This window comes from Callithrix jacchus, chromosome 10 (genome assembly GCF_049354715.1).
Source record: "Callithrix jacchus isolate 240 chromosome 10, calJac240_pri, whole genome shotgun sequence".
Classification (NCBI taxonomy): Eukaryota; Metazoa; Chordata; class Mammalia; order Primates; family Cebidae; genus Callithrix; species Callithrix jacchus.
Window position 1 is genome coordinate 61,110,189 of NC_133511.1, and position 18,635 is coordinate 61,128,823.

General features: G+C 42.7%; 1 protein-coding gene and 1 long non-coding RNA gene across 11 annotated transcripts in view; one reads left to right on the plus strand and one right to left on the minus strand.

The window, feature by feature from the left end:
- TENM4 (teneurin transmembrane protein 4) overlaps positions 1–18,635 on the plus strand; it is a 3,204,727-nt gene that overhangs the window by 2,381,089 nt on the left and 805,003 nt on the right. The window lies entirely within an intron of this gene.
- On the minus strand, positions 543–17,845 carry LOC144578099 (uncharacterized). The gene is made up of 3 exons (XR_013523213.1): positions 8,226–17,845; positions 5,315–5,394; positions 543–4,925 (listed from the first exon to the last, which is right to left on the minus strand). It is a non-coding gene; the product is annotated as an uncharacterized LOC144578099 (long non-coding RNA).

Below are 18,635 nucleotides of genomic sequence, written 5' to 3' on the forward strand. Positions count from 1 at the left end.
GCTGCCATACTGGATGGTGCAGTTATAGAACATTTCTATCATTGCAGGGCATTTGATTAAGGTTGGGATTAAAAAAAATGCAAAGTCCTTGCCATTATGAACTCCAGTGTAAAATTTCCTAAAACAACAGCTGATACATGGCAACTGCTGAGTAACTCAAGTTGCGGTAAACTTCTTTGGGCTAATGGTTAGGGACCCAGCTTCTGGAGCTAAAGGACTGAGTTCAAATCCTGAGTGTGCCACAGATTGAATGTATGACTACAGGTTGATGACTATTAAAATGATGTATGACTATAGGTAGACTATTTAAATGCTCTGTGCTGATTCATGCTGCTATTTTTCACTTGTCTCATTAGCCAAGATTATTTTTAAGGCAGTGTTGGAACCTGGAGAGGGTGCTGGGAGATAGGTACTCTCCTTTGCTCTTTGTGGAAATGCAAATTAATAAACTCTTTTAGGAAAGCAATTTGGCAGTAACTGTCAGTAGACTTTGGAACACTTATTCCCTTTAGTCCAGTATTTGGATTCTAGGAATCTAGCCAAAGAAAATAATCAGAGATGGGCAGAGAAGATTTAAGAATAAAAATGTTCATTGCAGTGTTATTTATAAAAGTGCAGAAAAAGGTAAACAATTGGAAGGAATAAGTAAAGTGTGGCCAACCCTAACAGTGGAATATTATTCAAAGATTACGTGTTGCTTTGAAAATGTATTTTGTGACAAGGGAAAATGCCATAATAAAAATTATGTTTAAAAAATACTAAATGTTATACTGCTAAACCCCAGAAGTATTTTTTAAAGTAGGTATTTATTGAAGCAGGACTGCAGAAATAAAGTACTGGGTAGTTACTTGTGAATTAATAGAATTTTTGATGGTTTGAGGAAGATTGTTTTGACTCTTTCCTTTATTAAGTTTTTGCATTTTATTTATTTATTTAATATATTAACTGAACTAACCTAAGAAGATTGGCAGCTGTGTGTCCCTGTGCTCTTTCTGCTATGGAATGCATCAGAGACTTTTAGCTGCTCCTAATCTGTTCTTTCTAGCATGTTTGGAACTTCTGGCTTATCTATTCTAGACTTTGTCTGCTTTCAAGGCCTGGATGTTCTTTCTAATGTTACACCTTAATTCCTCTTTATGTCCATTTAAGTACATTTTCTACCTGTAGTAAATGATTCTGACTGAGCAGCATGGGGTATTGCAAAAGGCATCAACTTCAAAGATGGAAAGAACAAGGTTCAGACCTTGAATCATCATCACCTCCTTGTCATGGAACCTTGGGCGACCTGTCTGTGCCTCAATGTCCTCATCTATAAATAGGGAAGCAATAGAATCTAACTCATATCTCATGGCTGTATGGATTGTGCTCATTTCAGCGGAACATCTGGCACATACAGATAAGTAAAGATGCAAATGTCTTCCATGCCTGGGGTGCAGCACCCTCTAGAACATACACTCCTTCAGTGCTTGTGCTGCTCTCTTGAGATTGTGGGATCATCACCCTCCAAAAGAAGGAGAGGAGGCATTCCGTAGTTACTCAACATGACCCCTGCTACAAGGGCTTGTGAATGGCAGAGCTGGGACCCAGACAGATGACTGGCTGATTCCAAGTCTTGTGTTCTTTCTGGTACAGGCTTGGAAGCTCTGTTTTCCACCTGGGTCATTATATTTTGTTTATTGGTTTTCCTAGGCTGCACTTCATTGTGATGCCATCAACCCCTCAACATTTTCCAGTCTTGCTACTTGTCGCTCTCAAGTAATAAATAAAGCAGACATTCCTTTAGGTATTTTTTTTTTCAGGTTGAATGATTAAAACAAACATGCCTAACTAAAAAGTGGCCCTACGCTGCTAAGTGACAGCTGCCAAGCCAGGAAGAATATAAACTGCTTATTAGTGGTTCAGCTCACCTTTTGCCACCTTGAAACAAGGTCTCCTCCCAAATTTCATCTCTTGGCAGCTTGAAAGAGGCACTAAATTTGTCATCAGCTGCAACTCCCAGTTCTCACAATTTCTATCTATGGTACCTTGGGCAAATTACTTTAATGCCTGTGTGCCATAGTTCCCTTATCCATAACAATGGGATAATAATGAATATTTGGCAGAATTGTTGGTAGGATTATCATGCAAGAATCTTTATGACAGTGTTGTGAGTCCTTGCCATCCTTGAATCAGCACCATTATTTCCAAAGCCTTTGAAGTAATATATTAAGGTACCACTAAGTCACTGCTCCTTTTTCTGTTACTGATGGTTCTCCCATATATTGCAGTTAAGTAAAATGCTTCCTAAGGCCATATAAGAAAGTGAAAACAAACAGGTTTTGGGTTGAATTATCTGCTTTGCATTCAAGCAAGTTCCTTAGATTCTCTGAGCTTCTATCATTTTTTTTTTTTTTCAGTTAGAAAATAGAAGTGTCTGAGACAGCAGATCCTGGCTCAAATTCCAGCTCTGTCTCTTTGCCACCTCGCACCAGCTTGATCATGTTAAAAATGAGAATGATCTTCTACCTGTTTCTCTGAGCTCCTGTCAGGCACTAGATTTAGAGTTACTCAACCCTGGCTGTGCATTAGAATCACCCAGGCACTTTTACCAAGATGCTCTACAACAGCTCCAGGTGGGACCTAGTCATCAGAACTCTGTAAAGCTGCCCAGGTGATTCTAAGGTACAGCAGGGTTGGGAAATCCTGCATAGAATCGAGCCTTACTAAATGTCAGTTTCCTTCATTTTCAAAACAGCATAAAGAGATCTCATATTGAGTAATTTACGTATGAGGTGAGTGACCTAAATTATTTGAGCCATGGGACTGCAGATATGGTAATCAAGGCTTTTTCCCCACCCCTGCCCTCCTTTTTGGCAAACTGGGGCGCTTCAGTCAGAAAAGCAGCCTTCTTACTCAGGCTGTCCGCTTCTCATTCCAACACAGCTGCATTCTGAGTGTGGGGAAAGGCCTGGTCCTTGCCTGGAGAAGTCATGATAGTCCTTTGACCTACTTTTGCTTCTTTTCTGTTCACTTCTGGGCTATGCCCCATTAACCATTCAAGCACAACCCTCCACCAAGCTGGCAAGGCCTCGGGATTCTTCAGGTGGAAGAGGGAATGCCTGATCTCTGTCAGCATCCTAGAAAATGCTTATCAGATGCTACTAGCTTTCCAGGCCTAGAGCCAGTGACTTAGCATGACCCAAAGGCCTGGAGGATCTGCGCTTCAGCATGGTTGGTTATTTTACATCTCTTAGACAATTTTTAGTTGAGAAGTATTTCTACTTAGAGGTCTGATTTTTTTCTTGCGATCATCTCAAACCCACCTGAAACTGGGGAAATGTGTTGTATTTCGGAGAGGGCTTTTAACATTTAGTGTGCACAGGCACCACGTGAAGACTTATTAAAATGCAAGTTCTGATTCAGTGGGTGGGAGGGTGGGCCTGAGCACCTGCATTTCTGACAAGCTTCCAGGAGATGCTGAAGCCACGCATCTAAGGCCACACTTGGCTTAGCAGAACTCTAAGACCTTGGTCTTCCTCCTACTTCCTCTTTCTTCCTTGTCTCCTCAGATTCAGGAGCACCAGATGCAGACTGTCACTGAGTGAACGGAATCAGTTTTGTGCAACTGTTCGTCAGTATTGTTGTAGCCTCAGTGGAGGCAACTGTAGTATGAAGTAGACAGAATGAATAGTGGCCATTATCATCTTGCCACGGAAAGATTCCAGTTCCAGGTATTATGTTGTGCTCTCCAGGTTTCTTTTATATCTTCAAGCACATTAAACCTCATGACACATGGTGGAATAGGCAGTGATTTTCATTACTAGGATAAGTATTACTTGGAAAATTTTATAACCTTTATTATGTTTTTGTTTAATGTGGTTTTCTTCTGATTACAACAATAATGCATGTAAACAACAGAAAATTTAGGAAACCTAAGAGAACAAAGGAAACAAGAAAAACTAACCCATACCCTGCCACGCAGAGGTAGCGTCTCCTGGCCTTTTGGTTTTCTTTCCAGTTTTGTTTCAATGTAAAATCCTAATTCCCACTGCTACCCTCTCCCACCATAATTTGGAGCACATTGTATGCATCAACATCTACCATGACCATTTCCCCATGACGTTGTTTTTCCTCCAACATGACATTTCATAGCTAGGTAGTAGTCCGTCATAAGAATACCAGTATTTATTTACCTAATCTTCTACTGTTGTTTTCAATTTCTTACCACTGTAATTAATGCTGAGATCAACATTTTCATGTGCTTGTCTATTTTCTTCAGTACAATTTCTTCACTTGAAATTTCTAGGTTAAAGATTATGCAATTTTGTTTGTTTGTTGAGACGGAGTCTCACTCCATCGCCCAGGCTGGAGTGCAGTGGCGTGATCTTGGCTCACTGCAACCACTGGCTCCTGGTTTCAAGTGATTCTCCTGCCTCAGCCTCCCGAGTATGGGGGACTACAGGTGAGCACTACCACACCTGGCTAATTTTTTATATTTTTAGTAGAGACAGGGTTTCACCATATTGGCTAGGCTGGTCTTGAACTCCTGACCTCGTGATCTGTCTGCCTAAGCCTCCCAAAGTGCTGGGACCACAGCATGAGCCACAGTGCCCAGCCAATAATGCAGCTTTTTAAAGTTTCTGACAGTATGCTGATCCATGATGGGCCTGTGGCAGGATGGAACCAAGACCAAGTTCCTTCTACTCTGGTAGGAGATTGACCAGGGAAGTTTTCATCATTTGCATGTTGTGTTGGGAGTTTCGTCATTCCCATTTTGTGTCAGCAGGGTGCCACGGTAGCACCGGAGAACCCCTGACCGGACAGTCCCCTCTGCCACTTCAGCTCCTGGTTCGTGTGTGCTGAACTGCATCACACTGGGGCAGATGGTTATTAGGTCATTAAGGCTGATCTAGACCATATCTTTCTTCTTGGATCCATGAAGGTATCTGCAGTTTTAAAGGAGAGAGGAAAAGGGGGAAGAAAGGTTCCAATACTGTGTCTCTCAAACTCCAGATTTATATATCCAACTGCCCCCTTGATATTTTTATTTGAATAATCTCATATGCGTCTCATGCCTAACACATCCAAAACTCGTCTTCCCTGAAAGACCTGCTCTACTGGCAGTCCTCTCAGCTCAGCTAATAGTAACTCCATCCCTCTGGGTCATAGGCCCCGAAGTTTGGAGTCAACTCTGACTCCTGTTTTTGTTATCATAGGTTATAGCTGAGCTATCAGAAAATCCTATTGGCTCTGCTTTCCAGATACAACCTCAATGTGGACCACGCTTCATGCTCTCCGCTGCTACCACCTGGGCTTAGCCCCCATCTTCTCTCACCTGGATGATCACAGGATCCCCTTTCACCAAGCTCCTTGCTTCTGTCCTTGCCCCCTTGCAATTTCTGGTCAACATGGCAGCTAGAACAATCGTGGTAAATCAGATCACATTACTCCTCTGTTCACAACTCTGAAATGGATACCCATTTGCCTCAGAGTAAAGGCCAAAGCTTTTAAACACCCTACAAAGCCCTCCTGTATCACCAGGTCTCCCCGTTGCCTCCCTTCCTCCCCTCATCCCTTGCCTGTCATGCCTTGCAGGAACATGGCAGGCCCATTCCTGCCTCAGGGCTCTTCCCTCTACCTGGAATGCTCTTCCCCAGGATATCAACACCGGTGGCTGCTCTCCTCCTAATCTCTACTCTGACATCACCTCAAGGAGTCCCACCCTGACAATCCTATTGCAGTCATAACCACCCTCCACCCCTGTGTTCCAGACCTCCGTTACCTTGCTATACATTTTCTTCTCTCCATAGTGTTAAATACTATGCTTTGTTATTCTTAACAAGATCACTGTGGCTGCTGTGTTAAGAATAATCTGAAGGTGCAGGTGGATCAAGGGTGGAACATGCTGTCTAATTTGCTTATTTATTATGCTTATTGACTGTGGAAATAAATAAAGGCTCCCCACATGAGAACAAGCAGAGACTATGTATTCAGAGTTTGCTCTATCAAGGGAGTCAGCCACCATCAGCTGCCTTTGTCAGAGCCCCAGAGGCACTCAAGAGAGAAAAGCTCCACAGTGAACAGAAGGGAGGCCTCAGGTCTGCCCTGATTGGAGGTTGTTGCAGGGGAAGCAGGAGGGTGTTCCATGGGATTGGTTTGGGGAGCATATTTGGCTCTCTCTGGTTGGTCCTGGGGTGGAAGTGAGGGCAAACATAAGGAAGACTGGCAGGTTATTGACCAAGTTCTGATTACTTGGGGTCAGTTGCTGCAGGGGTTGTGGTGCGGCCTCCTGGGCTGGTTGCTGCAGAGGTTGTGGGTCAGAGCTCTATTTTCATGTATGGTCTGATCATTATCCATTTGTATATTCAGTCTCTCATGACTGTGGGTAATCTACATGAGGGTGGAGATCTTTGTGTTTTTTGTTCACTGAAGAAACCCCAGTGCCTAGAGGAGTCTGGCAACAGAAGGCTCTCGATCAGTCTTTGTTGAATTGTGTGAGGCGTTTGGCCTACATTATCTCATTTTCTGTTCACAGGGAGCTGAGCAAGATCTTGTTATTCCCCATTTTCCAGAGGGGCAACAGGAACTCAGAGGTTAAACATCTTGCCCAAGGTCACTCCACCAGTGAGTCAGGGAGCCAGGGTCCCTACAGAAATCCACCTGGCCATAAAAACAAATGTTCTTGTCCAGGAAGTGCTGACTGTTAGTTCATGAACCATGGGGGGGATGGGAAACTTGAATATCTTGTATTTTGTGGCAGGAACAAGGTATGCACCATTGTTAGATGCCTAAACTTTTTAGCTAACATTTTTAATAGAAGATGTTTATCCTCTTCTCACATCTTCCTGCACTGATGAACAAAGCCTTGTATCAAGAATTAATTTGGGAAAGAGATACTCCCTTCATAGCCTATCCCTGAAGGTGGGAAATAGTGAGGAGAAATTCAGTCCAGACCAGACCGTGGGTGATGATCTCAAGGCATCAGAATAGGTTTCTAAAAGACGCACACATTTCGGCATGTGTGTGTGCACAGGTATGTGCGCACCCACCTATAATTTACAGCACAATCCTGGAACTTTTCAAGTTAAAGTGCTGCCTTGTTCTATGGTTGTTATTTCTTGATCTGTTGTTGTCACATGTCTCACTTTTCTTTCCCCTTAATAATCACAGAATTAAATTCACTTGTTCAGAAGTGGACTCAGAGGCAGGCAGGCAGAAACCAAAGAGATGTCACACAGGTTACACCAGAGGGGTGGGAGTTAGGTCCACATGAGAAGATCCCGACAGCTGAGATAGATAGGCCATTTGTGCCCCTACTGTGTGCTAAGTGGTACTTACTGTGTGCTGAGCACAGCAACGCTGCCAACAGACTTGTTATACTCCATCACTGACTATATGAGTAGTGTTGCCAGGATTTGAATTTGGATCAGTCTGGCTCCAAGTCTGTGTTCTTTTACTTTACCTTTCTGGGACTCAGGAGAACATGGGCAGGAGTTTATGGCTAGTCTCTTAGTAGCTAACCAGCAGTCTTTCCTCAAAGGCTGCAGACATTGAGATGGGCTGGGGATGGGGGGAGAGCTGGCTTTAATTCAGCATCAGCCAGAATATCCCAGCAAGGATTGGACAGCCTGTGGAGGGAATGAGCTCCCTGTCATTGGAGGAGGGCAAGCAGTGCTGTCAAGTCTATTCAGAAGTTTCCTGCAGGGGGTGGGAAAGTGGATTCAATGTCCTCTTGAAAGATTCAGTTACAGAATGACTGGCTCCTTTTGGTGGACTCCTTACCTTGATCCTTAGCACCGTTGTTAAGTATACTGATTAATATAATCCGTAAGGGCTTGCTGAGTGAGCTGAGCTCTGGAATAGATGTGATTGGAAACAGAAAAGCAGGAGGATACACCACTCAGATCTCAAAGCACTTAGGATACAGTTACAAGTACTATTAAGACATCATCCATTGTAGAGTCAGACTGGCCTAAGTTTAAACTTGGGCTGAGCCACCAATAGACAAGCTTTCTCAACTTTGGCACTTTCAACCTTTTTCTTTTTATTTACTTATTTATTTGTTTTTTGGAGACATGGTCTCGTTCCATTGCCAGACTGGAGTGCAGTGATGTGATCAGGGCTCATTGCAGCCTTGACCTCCTGGGCCTAATTGATCCTTGATCCTCCTGGCCTTAATTGATTCTCCCACCTCAGCCCCCCGCACAAGTATAAGAGCTGGGACTATAGGCATGCAACCATCATACCTGGCTAATTTTTGTTTTGTTTTGTGGAGACGAGGATTTGCCATGTTGTCCAGGTTGAAGCGATCCTCCTGTCTCAGCCTTCCAAAGTGCTGGCATTGTAGGTGTGAGCCACTGCACCTGGCCAACTTTGCCACAAATGACCAGATAATTCCTTGTTGTAGAGCCCATTCTGTGAATCACAGATGTTTAGCAGCATCCCTGGCCTCTATCCACTTGATTCCAGTGCCTCCCCCAACAATTGTGACAACTAAAAATGTTTACAGACATTGCCAAAAGTTCACTGAGCAAAGAATTGCTAAGATTGTCTCTGGTTGGAAGCCACTGGGCTAGCTTGTATGACTTTTGGTAGACAAGCTAAACTCTTGGTCTTAATTCCATCCTCTTTAATGTGTGGCAACAATATCTGCTGTAAGAATGAAATGGGATAACATTAATCAAGATTCTACCAAGGAGCCTGCCACAAAGTAGACAGACACATCTAAGAAAGAACCCTCACACCCAGGTTAGTGGGGGTGACAGGGAAGCTTCAAAAAGCAAGAAGCATTTGAGGTCAGACTTGAAAGATAAGAACATATTTTCCAAAAGGACAACAAGTATTATTATTATTATTATTATTATTATTTCTCCTCCCTCCTCTACCCTTGCAGGCTTCCTCTCACTTGCTGGTCACTCCCTCTTCTCTCCTGTAAAAATTAGTGAAGAGACTTCTAGATCCTCAGCTCCTGGAAACAGGAGATTTGGTTCTGGCCTCATGTTTAACCCTCCCTGAGTCTGCTGTTCCAGGAGTGTGCATAGACTCGACCCCTTGTTCTGGAGCAGGCTGAGAATGACCCCTGTTTCCACATCTTGTTAAGTATGAATTGGAAATTTGTATCCATGCAGTTTCCTTGCAGAAAAAATAATGCACTGAGTAAGCATTCAGATCTGGTTTGAATGAGACAGGAGCTACAGATGCGGTTGAATTTTCATGAAGACCCTTTCAAACCACGTGCTCTGCTCTTGTGGATAGTATAAGGGAGGGAGCATGGGCTGCCTGTCAGACCATCTTGGTTTAAACCCTGGCTCTTTAGTGGAACTTTGTGGTAGGAAGTGTCTTCACTTCCCTGGGCCTCCATTTCCTCATCTGCACAATGGGGAGGGGAGTTGCAACTGATTTGGGATTTATCGTGAGGGTTACAGGAGATAATATAGGTAAAGGATCTGGCGGGGTTCCTGGCACATAGTAGGTACTTAGTTAATGTTATCTTTCCAGTTGGAATCTTCCTGTTCTCTACCCAGAATTTGTGCTAGGGACAGCATAGTCTTTCTGGGTGACACAGGCCAATGGCATGGAACTCCTTGGGGGATTGGGTTTAGAACGGCCTCCCTGCTTCTCCTTTGAACTTAAGCTTTGAGATTGGGCCTGGCATCCTTGGAAAGCTCACCAGTTGGTCCCCTTTAGAAGAGAGGATGTAAAGAATTCCCTCTGTTTCAAATGGCCCAGCTGAGCATATTTTCGGTTTAAAAATAAGTCAGCCTATCAGAAAGCTGTTTTAAAATGTAGAGGTGACAAGCAAATGCCTGCCTTACCTCTGTACAAAGATGAGTGATTAGAAGAGCCAAAATAGAAGCCCAGAGAGGCTCCTGGGCTACAGTCCCTGCCCCAGGCCCAGCCCCAGTCTCGGGTCAGACCCTCCCTCCCTTTGTTCTACCAGGGAACCAAGGTTGCTGTAAGGAAAATAAGAGGAGTGTGGTGTTTTGTAACTATTTTTATATCTACATCAGACTTGATGTTAGTGCTTCTGAATTATTTAACATTTTTCTTTCTCAGCTGGCCTCTCCAGTGAGTTTCTCTCTCGGGGTGGAGGGAGTTGTTTTATAGGCAACCATGGAGGCAGACAAACATTGACAGCAGGGCCTCTGCTTTTTTTGGGGAGTGACATTCTTAGGTATCCTATTATGAATTAGGGGCCTCAAATGAAACTTAGGTGACAGGCATTATAGGTGGCAGGCATCTTGTCTCCATGTTACAAACAGAGAGGTTAAATAACTTGCCAAAGACCATACAGCAGGAAGCAAGGGAATCAGGATTCAAACTTTGGTCTTTCTTGTTGTAGAGCTGGTACTGCTCTGTCCTTTACTGTGTGTGTGTGTGTGTGTGTGTGTGTGTGTGTGTGCGCGCACGCGCGTGTGTGTGTGTGTAAGAACCATGTGGGTGATTTGATTTGGTACTCCTTAAGCTAACAGGCCCATGTCACCATTAGCTTAAGGAGTACCAGATCAAAGCACTCACAGTGTGGAGGTGAACAGAGTTGAGAAGATGCACCTCAGAAGGCTGAGCACTGAGAAGCAGGGCTGTGATTCCCTTGGCGATTGCATCCTGGGAGAATGGGAAGACTATTGCCGCCCCAGAAGGAGGTCCCTTCATTGCACTTCACAGGCCCATGGGTTATGAGCCCTTCCCTCTCAGTCCAGCCACCCTCTTGAAAGGTTTATCTGCACCTTGGGCCTCATTGAAGGGGGCGATGATTGGCAGCTCTAAACCACCCCGACAACAGTAGGGAATGAACTGGACTCTTATCTGCCGCTTCTCATAATTAAAGTCCATCATAGACTTTTAATAGGCATTTTGAAATAGACATCCTGGCTTGAAAGGAATTCTACTGTAGATGGAGATCAGTCTCCCTGCAGAAACATTGTCTCGCTGATAACTGTTTTTTTATTTCAGAGCCAGGGAAGATTACACATTTTCCTTGTTCCGTTCCTAGCTCCTATTTAATTATTGGTGACCTCGAGATGACTCTCTTTCAAGCATTTTAAACTTCTCATTCTACCTTGTGTGAAAACCCTGTTAGAATTATAATATGAACTCTCTCTGGGAGATAGGCCTCTGCAAATTAGCTAGGGACACTTATTTCAAAAGTGCCCATCGTTATAGTTTCAATAAAATTCACTGGGGTAAAGCAGTTGTTAGTAATGTTAATAACAGCTGTATTTTGATAGGAATGCACTTTATGACTATATCAAGCAATATCACATTCCGTTAAATAAAGTAATGTTTGACACGGGTAAATTCCTTGATATTAAATTTCAGATAGCTGTATGAAATACTAGGTTCTCCTTCGCATATATATGTATTAAAGTGGCCCTACCTTTTTTTTTTTTTTGGATGACTTTATTTATGAAAATTTATAGACAAGGTAATGGAATGATATTCCAAGATAGCCTGTTATGTGAAATAATTTGATTTAAATTTTTATAAGCATTACAAAAATTGATCAGTGTGCTTTCAAATGTCTCTACTTGTGTTTTTGCAAAGAGGAAAGCAAAGGGAGAGTAGTGAAAGTCACATTTAAAAAACACTTTACACGGCTGGGTACGGTGGCTCACCCCTGTAATCCCAGCACTTTGGGAGGCCAAGGCGGGTGGATCACCTGAGGTCAGGAGTTCAAGACCAGCCTGACCAACTTGGGGAAACCCCATCTCTACTAAAAATACAAAATTAGCCAGGCATGGTGGCACATGCCTGTAATCCAGCTACTTGGGAGGCTGAGGCAGGAGAATTGCTTGAAGCTACAAGCCGGTAGTTGCCATGAGCAGAGATCGTGCCATTGCACTCCATCCTGGGAAACAAGAGCAAAACTCCGTCTCAAAAAAAAAAAAAAATACTTTACACATTAAAAAAATACTCCCTACCGGATGCTTTTGTGTACTCCTCAACTCATCTAATTTACACACAAGCACCCTAGAAGCCCGGTTTTCATTTACAGCAAAGCTAAGTGAAAGCTTTGGAAGGTTTGGAAAGCTTTTGAAACCTCTGAAAGGTTAAATAACATCCTTGAGGCTACACTACTGGTGGAATTGGCATTAAACTTGGGTTTATCTGACCCTGAAGTGCCTGCTCCTACTTCTGCCCCATTTAATTTAAAGTGCCTGCTCCTACCTTTAAATTAAACAGATTTAAACATTGTTTCCATATTGTCTGGATATGTGGGCATGTGGAGGGGTAAGAGCTTCTTTTTTTTTTTCTTTCCACCTTGGAAGCAAATAACCATCCCCCCACCAAAAAAACGTTTTTGTTCAAGTAAGTTTTATAAATGACAAATTAGAGAGGTTAATGTATTTTCTTGCAGCAGAAAATCTCAGAATCTTCATTAGGCCTATGTGAATTTCCAAGAGAGTTATAAATAGCACATAAGAGTGCCCAAACTTCTAACATAAGAGTTTTTTTTTTCTAAGCAAAAATATTCACTCAGAAGGGTAGGGTTTCTTCAGAAACTTTGGGAAGTGCTAACTTTGTGGATTCATGAATCTGTTGTGTTATGATTGTGGTTCCTGTCTTAGTGATACGGTCCAACCAGGAAGCTTGGAGAGTCCTGCCAGGACTGTTTCCCTCTTAGGAGGCTGCAGGCTGCCTCTCTTTCTGACATCTTAGTCACTCAGACAAATAGCATTCGCTTTTGTTCTAACCCTTCCCAACCTGATGATTTTGTGGAAAACATCAAAGTATTTAAACACAGAGTAAGGATTTAACATTTTTAGAAAATGTATGTCAAATGATCAGGAGGGAGAAAACCTTTACCATGGATTGGGAAGGATTTGCATTGTTGAAAGAGCTAAAATACAAAGATAAGCTTTAAAAATACATATATGGAACAAAGAACACAGTGGGTTGGAATCAAAATATTTAAATCTGCCTTATTCCATTAAAGGAACTTTAAAATAAATGGTTCCTCATTTATTCTCTCTCACTCACACACACGTATACACACATATAAAATATAGGAAGTCTCATACTGAACTCCCTCCCTACCCGCACCTTGTATCTAGAAGGAACTAAAGAATAATTTGTCTTACCTAGGTAGCTGGGGAAACTGAGGGCCCAGAGAAGGAAAGGGCTTTCCCCCAACCCACAAAGCCAGTTAATGGGACATCAGGCCAAGGAGCGGAGATGGGGATGATGCCTGACATGCTTTCCACCCCTAATCTCTTTACCTCCTCACAAACAACCAGGAGATGGATGTTGTCTTCATTAAACCTGAGGAAATGCAACTAGGAAATGTCAAGCAACATGACCCATGGCTGGTAATTGGCCTCATAGTGGGATGTGAGCCCACTACAAAGTACATACCACAGTCAAGTACAGAGTGTGAATTTCCTGTTTGCCAATCTAATTCTACCATCTCACCTGCTGTCCATCCCTGATTTACAAGACAGAGTGAGGTATTGACCCAGTTACCTTCTGATGAGTTGGGAAGGAACACATCCATCCCTGTGCTGTGATTGCTATGGGTGCCATTTGGAACATGGAGGAAGGGAGCTGACCTCTTACCTGTGGGTATGAATAGCTCAACTACCCTGTTCCCAAGTGCTCAGGTGGTTTATAAGCAGTGAGGTGAGTCACAAAGCAGACAAAGGCCACTGACTCAGCAGGTAGAGGGAGGTGCCCTCAGTTCTGAATTCAACATTGCAATGTTGAATTCAACTACTGCCATGCTGGGAGTGGTTTTGGATTCTTCCATGTGTTTTTGAAAAGCCAGGCTTTTCATCTCCTTTACCACTTTAGATGCGCGTTTGTCCTTGGGGCAGGGAAATGGCTCAGCTGCCCTTGTGGGCTTCTAGCTGTCCTATGCGTCAAACAAGTATGAGCCAAGCCTATTCTATATGTGACCTGGAATATTAGCAACCCAATGAGTTTGACTTCCTTCATAAGTGTTACTTGGGGAAGCCATACCTTTATTCAAGTGATGCCACCATTGCTAAACACAAGGCTGATGTCTCTGGAAATTTGGGAGTTCAGTCATTTATTAATTCAGTCATTCAACTAATATCTGTTAAGAGTGTCCAATTTTTAGGCACTGAAAAAGTGGTGGGCACAGTAGAGGAAAAGCCACCCTTGCCTTCAAAGAGATGACAACCTGTTGGAAGACACAACCAGGTAATGGAATAATTGGAGTGGGTGTAAATGTACAGGGGACATACGAGAGCCATCTCTGCATAGGGATAGTCAGGCAGGGTCTCACAGAAGAGGTGAAGCATGAACTGTATTGAAGGGTGATCGGAGGTTGCCAGAGTGATGAGAGAGGACATTCCAGGTGCAAGGAATAGCATATACATATCCACAGGAAAAGAAGTCACATTGTTGCAGATGGGCTAGAGCAAAGACGTTTTGTTGGCTGGTGGAACAAGATGAGGGAGAATAGATCGGTGGGATTCATAAGAGCCAGAATTGGCCTTTAGAGCCAGCTTGTAAGCCACATGGTTAGCTGTGACTCAACAGACAGGAATGGCATTTTGTAACCATTAGTATTCTTGTTGTTTTCATGTTCCTCATACTGTAGTGTCAGGGTCTTTTGCTTGTTTGGGGAAATCCATTATACCCTAAAGAAGTAAGTTGCTAAGAAATCCTCAAAGAGATATTCTAGACTGGCGCTTTTCAGTAGAGCTTTCTGTAATGATGGAAATGCCCTGTATCTGTGTCCTCCAATATGGTAGCCATTAGTCAGACGCAACTATTGGACCCTTGAAATGTGGCTAGAATAGAATTTTAAATTTTGCTTGTATTATATATAATTTATGTTACGTATTCATCCTTTGTCATATTTATATTCTCTTTCTATCGGGCAGTGCTAGTCTAGTGGGAGGAGACAATCCCATTACTGATACGTATACCATTTAAAGTATATTGTGGGAAAAGGGTATTCTTTGAAGCCTGCACCCAGCTAGGGAGAGTGCAGTGAAAGAGTGATAAGATCTGCCTGGAAGTTAATAAGAAAGGATTTCAAGGGGAGAAAACTTCTTATTATTGGACTCTGAGGGTTTACACAATCTCCAAGTAGGGAAATGTGAAGGAATTCCCCCAGACAGAGGAGAGAGCATGAGAAAAGGAGTGGAGGCTCCAGAAAATCACATCCATAGGGGATATGGGGTGGGATGAGGGGACCTCAGGAAGAAGGAAGCCACAAGGAGCTTAGACTCTATTCTAATGAAGCAAGAACACTTTATATAGATGATATCGCATGGCAAGTATCAGCAGGTATGTCATGAGCATTATCCAGGATTGCAGGAGACATACATAGTGTTCTTCAAAGGACAGCATAATTCTTTTTTTTTTTAATGGACATTTTTCTTTTCACAGATGTGTATATGTGTGTGTATATATATATACACATACATATATATGTGTATCTATATATATAGATACACATATACGCATATATATATGTACTTTAGATTCTGGTGTACATGTGCAGATCATGCAGTGTTGTTGCATAGGTGCATACATAACCAGGTGGTTTGCTGCCTTCATTCCCCATTCATCTATATCCAGCATTACTCCCCAGATTATCCCTCCCCACCCTCCCCACTCCCCACTGTCCCTCCCCTAGCCCCCACAACTGACCCCAGTGTGTGATGCTCCTCTCTCTGAGTCCATGTGTTATCGTTATTCAACACCCACCTATGAGTGAGAACATGTTGTGTTTGGTTTTCTGTTCTTGTGTCAGTTTGCTGAGAATGATGGTTTCCAGATTCATCCAAGTCCCTACAAAGTACACGAACTCATCATTTTTCATGGCTGCATAGTATTCCGTGGTGTATATGTGCCACATTTTCTTTGTCTAGTCTATCATTATGGGCATTTGGGTTGGTTCTAGGTCTTTGCTATTGTATTCAGTGCCACAATAAACATACATGTGCATGTGTCTTTATAATAGAACAAATTATAGCCCTTTGGGTATATACCCAGTAATGGGATTGCTGTATCAAATGGAATTTCTATTTCTAGATCCTTGAGGAATGGCCACACTGTCTTCCAGACGATATAATTCTTTGGACATGCTACGTAAACACCATGGTTCAAAGCCAAGGTTTTCTAGGCAGAATGCAAAGTTGAAACTTCTTCTACTTAGGTACAACTCAGTTTGCTATGTGGTCATGTTTACTACCACTGTGGTCATGTTTACCAGTCACTCTTGTGATTGGTATTTCCTGTAAATCTTTAAGTCCAAACAACAGCATCTGGGCACAAGAAAGGGTAAGAGGGAGCAGTACCCTCTGAGCCATCAACAGAAAGCCCAGAGGAAGACACTGAAGTGCAGAGAGGCTGGCTGGCCTGCTCAAAGCTGCTGAGCTTTTCCTTGCACTACACTACCTTGCCCTTGATGCCAGAACTTAGTCTCTGGGCTAAAGGAAGCTCTAGACATGTTTTCAGTGCTTACGTAAGAGTCAACGCTTGAAATACACCTGCCTTTACAGAGCAAAAATAAAGTTAAGTTATTTCTTCAGCACAGCATAAATGTGCTAAACATTGACATTCTTATGCCGGTCCTTAGATTTGAGACTCTTGGTTAACTACTTTCCAGATACCTGTTTTGCCCTTAATGTTATACAGTATTGATATATTGATCAGGGCCTCAGCCACAGTGCATCTTGGCTAAACTGTCCTAGGTTTCTAGCAAACAAGGAATGACTGTGTGAGTGGTAAGAAAGTGTTGATGTTACAATTACCTGCAGTGTCTTGTCTCTTTTTTGCTGCTCTCTGTTTATGTACCAAGATCCTAACTGTACCTGAGATAGAAGATGCAAGCTTCGCACAAAAGCAGTGTTAGTAGCAGGTACACTTTTTAGGGTTTGGAGCAGAGACCTGGAGAGAAACCCTGAGCCTGCCACTAATTAATTTGTGACTTGACGCAAATTACCTGAACTTGTTAAGCCTCAGTTTCCCCATCTAGAAGCCTAGATCTTAATGCCATCTCGTTAGATTGTTATGAGGTTGAGATGATACAATGCACGTAGAACTCTTAGCATCACATCTGTCACATAGTAGGGTAACAGCTTAATAAACAGAAACTTATAATGTTAATTTTACCAAATTTTTATGTTATAGCTTAAGAGTTTATTTCATCAGAAAAGAGGCACATGAAAGGATGCTCAGTATCATTACTCATTAGAGAAATGAAAATTAAAACCACCATGAGATACCACTTCAAACCCACTTGAATGTCTGAAAAAGACTGACCATGCACATGTTGGTGAGGATATGAAGCAACAGAAATATAAATGGAGACTACTGTTTTGGAGAACAGCTTGGAAGCTTCTAAAAAACATGAATAGATACCTGTCTTATGACCCAACCATTCCACTCCTAGGTATTTACCCCAGTGAAGTGAAAGCATATTTAGATACAAAGACCTGTACAGGAATGATTGAGGTAGCTGTATTTGTAATAGCCGAAAATAGTAAGTCTAATGTCCATCAGCAGGTGAATGGATAAACACATTGTGGCATATCCATAAAATGGAATGTTAATCAGCAGTAAAAAAGGAATTAATTCGGACAGGCGTGGTGGCTGACACCTATAATCCCAGCACTTTGGGAGGCCAAGGCTGGTGGATCACAAGGTCAAGAGATCGAGACCATCCTGGTCAACAAGGTGAAACCCCATCTCTACTAAAAATACAAAAATTAGCTGGGCATGGTGGTGCACACCTGTAGTCCCAGCTACTCGGGAGGCTGAGGCAGGAGAATTGCTTGAACCCAGAAGACGAAGGTTGCGGTGAGCCGAGATCGTGCCATTGCACTCCAGTCTGGGTAATAACAGCGAAACTCCGTCTCAAAAGAAAAAAAAAAAAAAGAAAGGGAATTAATTCTTGATAAGGCCAACAACAGGGATCAGTCTCAAGATAATTTACTGAGTGGAAAAAGCCAGACTGAAAAGCATGTGTACTGTATGATTCCTTTTATATTAAATTCCACAAAATGCAGAGTAATCTATTGTAATGGAAAGCAGGTCAAGGGTTGTCTGGAGAGGGAGGAGAGGTGGCAGGGATTATCAAGGAGGATGGGGAAATTTGGGGGATGATGTGAATATGGTTACTATTTTAATAGTAGTGGTGTTTCACAGTTACCTACTGATATCAAAACTCATCAGGATGTGCAATTTAAACATGTACAGTTTACTGTATATCAAGTATAGCTCAGTAAAGTATTTTTAAGTTAATGTTTACTACAAGGCAAGACAAATAGCATCCTCACAAACTGACTTTGTTAACAAAATGATGAGTTCTCAGCCACACATGGTGGCTCACGCCTGTAATCCCAGCATTTTGGGAGGCTGAGGCAGGTGGATCGCTTGTACCCAGGAGGTGGAGGTTGCAGTGAGCTGAGATCATGCCACTGCACTCCAGCCTGGGCAACAGAGTGAGATTCCATTTCCCACCCCACCCTCTAAAAAGGATGATGAGTTCTTTTCAGATGCTACCACAGTGAGTGGAGTTTGACTCCCAGCCCCAGCACTTACTGTCACCTTGGGCAAGCTACTGAAGCTCTCTGAGCTGCAGCTTTTCCATATGCAAGTGGAGATGGTAAACTTACATCACATCATTCCTGGGGTCTTTGAAGGAGTTAATATACATAAACCTCTTATCACAG